We start from the raw sequence: 10,515 nt of genomic DNA, 5'->3' as shown, positions 1-10,515 counted from the left end.
CCCCCAAATGGCATTCGTGGCACCATGGCACATTAGACACCCCCTTGGTGTCTGGCAATTCCCCGTTTTATTATATTTTTTAAATGATACTTTTTAAGGGGCTTGCTTGGTTGTAGAGGTTGCATTTTAAAAAACAAAAAGCTGAAAGAAACCAAAGTTGGCAGATTCCCCCATTTTTATTGGTAATTTAATGCTGAGAATGCCTCTTTGAGGCATATGATGTGGACATGTCCTGAAATATAGACCTCAATAGAAAGATGGTTAGCTCCATCCATGGTATGTATGCTTTCCCCTGAGGCAACTTTTAAAACATAACTGGACAAACTACGCCTTATCATCAGTGAAGAATTTATAATAACAGTCATAGTCAATTTATTTCTATACCACATTTTTCCTCAAATACATCTGTGCTCATGGTGGTTCACATAAAAAACCAAATACAAATACATAATCTAAGTACATTAATAACACATAATAAAAAGCACAACAATGCTACAATATAACACTGAAGAAAACCAGTAATTAGCAGTTCGTTTCAAATGCATCAAAATTTAAGTGAGCATAAAGGTTAGAAATAGGTCCAGTTAAAATATCCTGATTTCACACCCAAAAGTAGTACCAAATCAGGTGACATTAGTACCTAGCATCCACACATGCACGCACACCAGCCCCAACCACTTAATGTATGAACCCCAAAGTTCCCTCAGGGTTCTTCTGAAAGCAGCTCACTTAAGAAGATGTTCAGGGATGGAGAGTGAAGACAAGGCAGGGGGGCGAGCCCATTTTTCTTCATGGCCCTCCCATCTTCCTTATTCACAAACTAACTTTCTTAACTGCTTATCTACTGCATTTTGAGATGTCCTTCAAGCATAGCAATGTACTAGTTGCAAGGGTACAGCAAAACCACAATTCTATGATTCTATTGAGGTTTTTCTCTTTCAAGAGCTGTTTTTCATACAGTTGCTATCAGAATTGTCACTGAACACAGCATACAAATCAATATGGCTAACCTGAACCAAAACACCCACTCACACACGAAACAAAGAACACCACAGCCAACCACAAATGAACAACCATATCCCAGGCCAACCCCAACATCTCTCACCATCAAAGGAACACAAGCAAACAGCAGAGAACCTACACAAGCGACACTGACCCCCCAAAAACCCACATATACTAAGCAAAATAGAAACATCGCCACCCGACCCCACCCCCACCTACCTTCCCCCATCTACCTCTTTTTCCCTTTTCTTCCCAATGTCTCAACAAATGAAAATGATTTGTAAGAATGTTACGAGAGACATTGCATATATTTTTGTAAATCAAGAAAATCTTTAATAATAACAACAACAATAAAAGAATTGTCACTGAATGAAGCTCAGAGTGCGGCTTGTTCAGATGACAGTTCCCCAAGTGAAGATGCAATCCAGGAGGAAGCCTGGTTTGTGGTCACTTCAATCCATTGTGGCATTTGAGATGCAGGAGTTTTTGCTTCATGGCATTTTAAATTGGCTTGTGTACCTCCTTGCATGTTTAAACGTAGAGACTCCCTTGTGTTTAAGAGGGTGACCGCCTCCGATTCAACTTACTAGTTGCCAGTTTTTAGTTCTCCTAATAATGCATTTTTATAGTTTATCAAGTGGTGCCTGCTATTAATACAATCAAAAGTAGTGGATCAAATAGTTTCAAATGTTCCCTTGCTTCCGCTCTGCATCGTTTGCTATCAATACCTACTCCATTCCATCACTGCGGTTGTCTGGCCTGGTACCACATTTCTCAACCGACAGGAATGGTAAGCGCAGGGAAATGTAGTTGAAATGTCTCCAAGCATCACCTTTAGGAATGCCATTTGTTCAATATTCATAACATTTAGTCTTCCTCAAAAGTCAATAGCAACATTTGCAGCAGTACCAAATATGTAGCTGGAACAAAAAAAACAGAAGAAAGCTTTGAATATTATTGCTACTTTCAAATGTTTCAATGAGCAATATCCGTTGAGTGAAAGTGCTTCCAATGTAAGCTTCACAGCTTGTGATGGAATGAAAACTTGGAAACATTCATAAATTAAAACCCCTCCCCAATAGTTTCAAAAAGCAATCAATTTCATGAATTTCTAACCTTCCAAAAGCTGTCTGGGTAAGAAACATTGAGGCTTGTAATGAGCCATTTCTACCTAGGTGATTCCTTGCCAAGTAATCCACAAGATCCAGTTATCAGTGGGTTGTTGAGTCTTGATGGGGCACTTTGCAAGGTGCTCCACAAGACTTGACAATCAGCTTATTTGTGCTTTGCAGCTTGTAACTTTGTCCACAGTTTGATTTCAAAATAAAAGCCCACCTGACATCAAACTTGGCCTACACGGTGCAGGAGTCCATCAATCAGATACAGTTTCCCACCTCTAACCTAGGAGTTCAGTCATAGCTAGACATGGCTCATCCCATGTTGCCAGCATTCTCTGCCAGCAGTTCCACCTCTTTACCTAGGAACAGGGCTGCCCTGCCCATGACTCGGGTGGGACCTCTGCTGCTGATGGAGAAATAGTGACAGCAGATTCTACTGAGATCTCATGGAAAACTTGAGCGATCTTGTGCTGCTTTGGCACGAGTGCAGGACAGCACTTTCACATTTTGCCTCAGGCAGCAAAATGGGACGGGACGCTCCTGACTAGGAAACAGTGGCAGTGGAAAGGCATCGTTTTTAACCGCTACTGGGAGAGTCTGGGAAATAGAATTAGCTGACAGATTAACTAGGAACCATGGGAACTCTAGTTGCCGCCACCACCCTAGCAGAAATAGATAGTTCTGAGCATGCTCAGCAGTGTCTACTACAACAGGTAACCCTGGGGAAGAGTTTCCAAATCCTACTGGCTCACTCCATTGAGAGAGAGAATTCCAGCAGTAGAGAGTAGCAATAGAGAAGGTGTTTGGTTGAGAAATTCAGGGTGTAAGAAGCAGATGACCAATAGTGTAGAGAGAAAGGTGATAGTGGCACAAGGAAGGAAGGAAGGAAGGAAGGAAGGAAGGAAGGAAGGAAGGAAGGAAGGAAGGAAGGAAGGAAGGAAGGAAGTTATGTATGCAGGCATTGTAGGCCAAAGCCAGGCTATATGCATGCAGCCTGAGCTCAGGAGCTTCATCTACATAACAAAAGACAGAGAGGATTCCAAAATCCTCCAGTGACATTGTTAGTAGCTGGCAGGTTGCCAATCCCTGCTGAGATAGGGCCAGTGTTGTGATTCGGTAATCACAGCATTAAAGCTACCTATCACAGGTGTGGTGTGTGTGTGTGTGTGTGTGTGTGTTTGCCTGGGCCGGCTTAAGGTATATATACTGGCCAAGTGTCCCTGTTTTTCATTCTTGTTCTTCTTGTTCTTGATGTTCCAATAAATCAGTTCTGAGCTGAATCTTGGTCTTGGGCCACCTACACAGCGCCGTCTTAAGCGCTCCCGGCGCCGTGGTGTTCCGGATCCTCCGGCGCCCGCCGAATCCCTCCGGCGCCCTCCCGCCCCGTTTCCCAGTGGCCAACAGGCGCTGCTGCGTGGCAGGCGGGCGGGCAGGCGCAGCTGCGCGGCGGACCGGTTGGCCAGCGGGTGGGCGCAGTTCGCGGCGCCCTCCTGGCGGGCCGGCGCCATGGTGCCCTGCGCCACCCAGCCTGCACGTAGGGCCGGGCCTGCACCTACACTTCGGAAGGAAGGAAGGAAGGAAGGAAGGAAGGAAGGAAGGAAGGAAGGAAGGAAGGAAGGAAGGAAGGACAAGATGGAGAAAAGGAGTGTGGGCATGTAAAAGAAGGATAAAAGAGAATGTGAGGAGAAGGGGGGGGGACCATGGCAAACATTTGACAGCTTCCTCAGCACTATCGCGGCTGGATAGAGCTTACCTGTTATTAACTGGCTTTCCAAATGCAATCCCTTACAACCATAGCTAAAGTATGATGACTGTGGTAGCTGTCAACCTGGTGTGCTGAAATAAAATATTTTGCTATGTGTTCTACAAAAACCTTTGAATGTTTAATCCTTTGGGGATTAGAAACAAGAAAGTAGCCTTTTTGAAGTATTTAGGTGAATAAAAATGAAATTAAATGCATTTTAAGGAGCTGCTGATTTTTGCTGATGGCCTACCAATTTTGTTATTATTACAACTGAATTTATTCCAGGCACATTATAGTTCTCAGCTAACTCTCACCTCATGGTATCTTATCCTGTCGGTTTCTTGTATCTGTATCTTGTGGACAAAGACTCTTCTTTTATAGGGCTGGGAGCTTGTGACCTTACAGTTGTTGTTGAACTACAACTCCCATCATCCCTGGTCATGTTGACTGCAGCTGATGGAAGAATGTACAGCAGAAAGGTCTGGAAGACAACCATGCATATTTTGTTCTTAGAAGACATTTTACTTTTACACAGTAAAACCTCTGCATATGTCCGCCTTGTCTAGCGTCCATTCCAGCAAACGTCTGTGGCAAACCCAGAAGTACCGGAATGGGTTACTTCCAGGTTTGCTGCTCACACATTCGCAGAAGCACTAAATTGTGCTTCTCACATGCGCAGAAGTGCAAACCACTCCACACACTTTGCCCCGCGTCCTTTTCAGCTAGCGGCCGGGGCTGCGGAACGGATCCCGGTCACAAAACAAGCTACCACTGGATATTCAACTTCACTTTGCAATTACATGAATGAGAAAAGGGTGAGGTAAAATTCAATGCAATTTAATTATGACATATAAATGTGTTGAGGAAAAGAAGGGTACATAATCTCAGTGGCCTTCAGAAAAGCTGTCATTGAGAAAAACAAAATTTGACTATGGAAAGAGGTCTTGATTGAAGCATCATTCTGCTACCAGCACACAAACAATGAGTTGAAACATCCTCAAAGTGGTGAATGGTGATGATTAACTTATCATCATCATCATCATCATCATTTAAACAGATTTATAAACCTTTCAAAATCTCCAATATTACATATATCAGAGTGGTGTGCACAAAACCAAAAATAAGTACAGTATGAAATACATACTAAAAATAACACAGCTATATACTATTATAAAACTGCCAAAGCACTCACTTGCAAAGTCACGTAGCTCATGCTTAAGGTATCAGTGGATACCTTCTTGCCCATTGTGATGGTCTCCACTCACTGGCGGAGGAAGTGGAGTGCGGGGGGAGTGCACCGCCCCCTGCAGCACGATCCCGGTGGGGTGCCATCACGGCTACCCCACCCACCCACGCTGGGTGCCACACCTCCGCATGCAGCATGCCACGCCCCCAGGATGCACATCGCATTTACTAGCGACAGAATATAAAGACCATGGATCTTGTAATTGCAAGATTACAACATAAAAGAGGCAGCACCAGAAGAATGTAATATGACTAGCAGTTCCTTGCCTACAAAGGACCCAAAACTCTAGAGTAAATATGCGGGGGAGCAAAGTACAGGATAAGCATGAAAAGCAATGATTATATTAAAAGGCTAGGAATGTACATACTATGAGACTGCACTGGTTGCAAAGCAGATTAAGCAAACGGAACAATGTTTAACAAAGCAAGCGCTCACTCAAGTCAAATGGGAGAGAGAAGGTAAATTGTATTTCTTTTTACACAAACCTGAAACTATATACTGGGAAATCTGTGTGTTCCTCCCCTCTTGTTGTTTTTCAGACTTGATGTGTCTATTTTAAATAATAATAAAACACAAAATTGCAGCAGCAACCTGTCTGGTGAGGATAGGCAAAGTCCTATTGGCTTTTATGGGCTCTTGTACCTTCAATTATACTCTTCCTGTTTGCAGGTTCAGCCCATTATATTATATCCTAACTGGTGCAAAGTGAAGATGACTTGACCTTTAATAGACTCTCTTAACTGTTCCATTGGTAGTTAATTTTCCCATGGGGGTGACTTTGCTCACTTTAACTACTAACACAAACACACACTCTTTCCACAAATCCCTCAGCCATATTTTATACATAAATATCACAACCTTCATTTGATAGTTGCACCCAACTGCCTATGAATTTCTGAAATTTACAGAAAACAATCCTAGCTGCTCTATGACCACTCCATGCTGCCTAACCACCATCCTCTCAACACCCCTACCAACTGGTGAAAAGTGCCTGAGAACAACAATAGCCTTATCAACTCCTTATCTCCAAAGCTCTAAAGGCCCTGAGGCTTAGTATGCTTCTGGTGCCAAAGACCAGCACTCTATGATCTGAAATAGAGGCAGGACATCCACAATCTCATTATCTGCCTCAGGAACACAACATGCCTGGTTGTAAACAGAACAGTAAATTCTTAACAAGTTAAACCTGTACAGAATTGGATGACTGGGAGTTAATAATGTGCACTTCAGCTTTACCATCACACCAAAAGAGCACAGTGTTATTATAGAACTTCTTGATCCAAAAGACTATAGCTACCAAAATAGGGGAAATTGCAAGAAATGTAAGAATTCAAGTTAAACTTAGCTTTGGCCAGCCTGGGGACCGCTGCTTTGCACTTGATTTGCTTCAGACTAAACATACTCTAAATAGGGACCCAGGTGGCGCTGTGGGTTAAACCACAGAGTCTAGGGCTTGCTGATCAGAAGGTCGGCGGTTCGAATCCCTGCAATGGGGTGAGCCCCCGTTGCTCGGCCCCAGCTCCTGCTAACCTAGCAGTTCGAAAGCACATCAAAGTGCAAGTAGATAAATAGGTACCGCTCTGGCGGGAAGGCAAACGGCATTTCCGTGCACTGCTCTGGTTCGCCAGAAGCGCCTTAGTCATATTGGCCACATGACCCGGAAGCTGTACGCCGGCTCCCGCGGCCACTAAAGCGAGATGAGCACCGCAACCTCAGAGTCATTCGCGACTGGACCTAATGGTCAGGGGTCCCTTTACCTTTACCTTTTCTAATGCCTTTTACTATCAGAGTACAACTGAGGCAATAATAGCAGACCCCTTTAAAAGGAGACACAAAACGCTCTTGCCAGAACAACCCAGTAAACAAAATTAAGATACTCAGTAAAGATGTGAAAATCCTTTAATGCATCTTGTACCCAGCTACTCGTCTTCTTGATCTTCTGACTTAAATTATAAATCTTCTCCTGAGGCAGCCTAGAAATACCCCCCACCCTGCCCCTAGAGTCCAGCTCAATACCAAGAAACATCAATTTCATTACAGGACCTGCTACCTTCTTTTGAGCAAAAGTTTGAAACACTACCGAGGAGTCTCAACACTATATGGTCTCCACCACTATGCCTTCAACATTATTCTAAGAACACACTAAATTTATCAAAGGTAGAACATGAATTGAACAGCCATTTAAGAGCCTTTTGCTAAAACATTGTAGATATTTTATTGTAAAACCCAGAAAGTCAAAGTTATCTGGATACACTGGCAAAACCATTTGGGCTACTTATTTCATAGGATTGTTCCATACCATAGCTACTGCCCCCAGAACATATTTTAGAGAATATAGCTCTGGATCAATCATACCATTATGGATGCTCCCATTTGGCTAAGATAGATGGTGAATGAGAGCTTTTCTGTGCACCACCCCACAATGTGAGCTCTGCAGATAAAGGACTGGGATTGTTGGCGTTTGAGCATAATTCTCATGGTGGGTCTTCTGCAACAGACCTTGGAGAGCTTCTGTCAGTCCAGCTCAGGATGAAACAATTTCATGTGTCCACAACAGACATTTAAAGAACCCACTGCAGGCAGAACTTTCTTTTGCTTCCTAATCTTCTCCCTCACAATCTGCCCCATAACCTGTAAGTGGGTTCTTAGGCAGCATTTAAAAATAAAACTTGACTCCAACCTTGAGTATTTTTCATCCTACCTTAATAGGATAATAATGAAAGCATACAGGCAAAACCTGTACCTTGACCAGAATTTGGGTCCTTTTCTCCACGAAGAGCATCTCCACCAACTCCTGTTTCTTTGTTTCCTTGACCATCCTCTGAAATAAATGGAATTGTGCTGAGTCATTCCATCACCTGTAGGAAGAATGAAAATACTCCCTTAGATTGTTACATTCCGAGCACATCTGCTTGAGAACATTGAAGATTGCAATCACTTGTCAGCTATGGGGTCCATGAATAGGCCTGGCTAGGGTCATTCACTCCAAACCAAACTCAGTTTGTTTCCTCTTCCAAAATATTGCTTGAGACCCAGATACCCGGCAAAGCATCATGAGGGAGAGCCTCATAACTGGGCTATGGTTAAATGAAATGGCATCTTGAGTATAGAATTCCCTCCCTTCCCAGGTGCAGCTGCTACTCAGTCTTACAAGTTTTTGGTCCCCACAGAAGATCTCCTTTTTGGCCAAGCTTTTGCTGCATTGTTGCTTTATTTTGCTGGTCACTTTCCTGCCATTAATGTGTAATGTTTTTGAATTTGAATATAACTCATTCTGGGACTACTTGAGCAATGAAGAATGGGCAAGATATACTTTAAATCAGGCATGTCAAACCTGCGGCCCTCCAGATGTTTTGGCCTACAACTCCCATGATCCCTAGCTAGCAGGACCAGTGGTTGGGGAAGATGGGAATTGTAGTCCAAAACATCTGGAGGGCCGCAGGTTTGACATGCCTGCTTTAAATGAATAAATAAAATAAATGAAGATCAGGGTTTAAAGAGACCCCGTGTTTCATTTGATCTGAGCCAAATGGGTCATACAGAAGTCCAGAATTTAGCCTCTGCACTCTAAATGTGCCATCACAGTTCTCTCCATTGCTCACCTGTCTGGTATCACTGATACCTCTAGTGGGCAAGATTTGTGCTTGCTTGACATAATTATACTCAGTGGTTAGGCCAAAAGCCTCAAGGAAAATCATCAGCCTCTTGCTGACAGGTGGGATTCAGTAGGAAGGTGTCTACTCCCATAGAAATGAACTTTGATTAACAATAACCAGAACTTTCCTGGTTTGACTGGAGAATGGGCAAAAGGGAAGAGTCATAAAATCCAAAATGCATTATTAATTATTATTATTATTATTATTATTATTAACTCAGAATAAATGAATAGTAAATTGGAACAAATTCTTTTATGCTTCATATAGTGTTGGCCAAGACAACAACATTCTCATCTGCTGTATCCGTTATCATCCTTTCACACCTCATAAATGACAACATTATTTCCAGCTGAATGCACAAATTGCTGAATATTCATCAAGTAATCAATAACTGCATAACCCACCCCCAGTCCCATTTTGGGTCAATTTGTTTCTGTGGAACATATGCAATTTCATGGAAAATATTTAAGTGAAGCCACATGGGATGCTGTACAGGGTGGGAGAGGCTGGTGTGGGAAAAGATACAGCAACAGCAGTGGCTGGGTTCTCTCCTGATGCTGGCTTTCCCTGTGAGCCTTCTGATATCTTTGAAAGCACAAAGGGCCAGGGTGACACAAGATATAGAAAAGCAACAGAGAGATTTTTCAAGTACAACCCAACAGATAGCCCAAGTGCCCTTCCCTACTATCCAATTAAAATTTAACTTCTGATTCAGCATATCCCATTTGGCAGGTCAAAGGCTAATATAAATTATACCAGCCTAAGATTCATACGTCAGATAGATGTTGGTTTTGGTAAAGCGGCTGGAGAAGACAGAAGGCATCTAACACTAAAAAATAATACAGTGGTACCTCTACTTACGAATAACTCTACTTACGAATGTTTCTACTTAAGAACGGAGCTCTGTCCGCCATCTTGGATGCGGTTTAGATAGGATTTTTTTCTACTTATGAATTTTTAGATAGGGTTGCTTCGACTTACGAATTTTTTCTCCCAATGCATTCCTATGGGATTCGACTTACAATTTTTTTCAACTTACGAATGTGTGTTCGGAACGCATTAAATTCGTAAGTAGAGGTACCACTGTATATAAAATAAAATAAAATTGTTCAGTAACCCCTTAGAGACCAACTAAGTTTGTTCTTGGTATGAGCTTTCGTGTGCATGCACACTTCTTCAGATACACAAAAGCTCATACCAAGAGCAAACTTAGTTGGTCTCTAAGGGGCTACTGGACAATTTTTAAAAAAATTATATATTTCTACTGCGTCAGACCAACACGGCTACCTACCTGAAACTAAAAAATAAGTTCCTTTAGTTTCAATGCACCTCTAGTAAGTGTGTTTATGATTGCAGCCCTAGTTAACACTACACTGGCATGAGTTAACGTTACAAAACAAGGGAGTTCTGTGATACGATTCCCCATCACTTCACTGTTACATCTCTTGTAATTAAATGGCTGCATTCATACAAGAGATGACTTCCAACCAAGGCAGCAGCCTTATGCATGCTTACCTGAACCCAATGGGACTTAACTTCTAACTAAATGGGCATAAGATTGGGCTGCAAGTGAACATTCAGTGCAGCAGTGGATGGATTTGAGTCTTGAAATCCTGCTTCAGGGAAGATCGTGGAATTTGATTTGTGCCTCTGACATTTCCATGCACTGGCAAAGTGCACAACTGAAGGTCACCCTCAGGTGCAAATGCAGTGTAGAGGGTGCTCTGAAATGGACACTGGAACAAAAAA

At 42.6% G+C, this 10,515-nt stretch overlaps 1 long non-coding RNA gene across 1 annotated transcript in view; it reads right to left on the bottom strand.

The window, feature by feature from the left end:
* Positions 1–348: 348 nt before the first annotated feature.
* LOC148686269 (uncharacterized) overlaps positions 349–10,515 on the bottom strand; it is a 93,694-nt gene continuing 83,527 nt past the window's right edge. The window contains exons 2-4 of the long non-coding RNA XR_015948981.1: positions 7,854–7,968; positions 4,179–4,345; positions 349–1,922 (exon numbers count right to left, since the gene is read on the bottom strand). This is a non-coding gene — a long non-coding RNA (uncharacterized LOC148686269). The remainder of the gene's footprint in view (positions 1,923–4,178; positions 4,346–7,853; positions 7,969–10,515) is intronic.

Source organism: Zootoca vivipara, chromosome 3 (genome assembly GCF_965207765.1).
Source record: "Zootoca vivipara chromosome 3, rZooViv2.hap1.1, whole genome shotgun sequence".
In the NCBI taxonomy this organism is placed as follows: Eukaryota; Metazoa; Chordata; class Lepidosauria; order Squamata; family Lacertidae; genus Zootoca; species Zootoca vivipara.
Note: the sequence above shows the minus strand (reverse complement) of the source record. Positions and strands in the feature narration are given on the sequence as shown.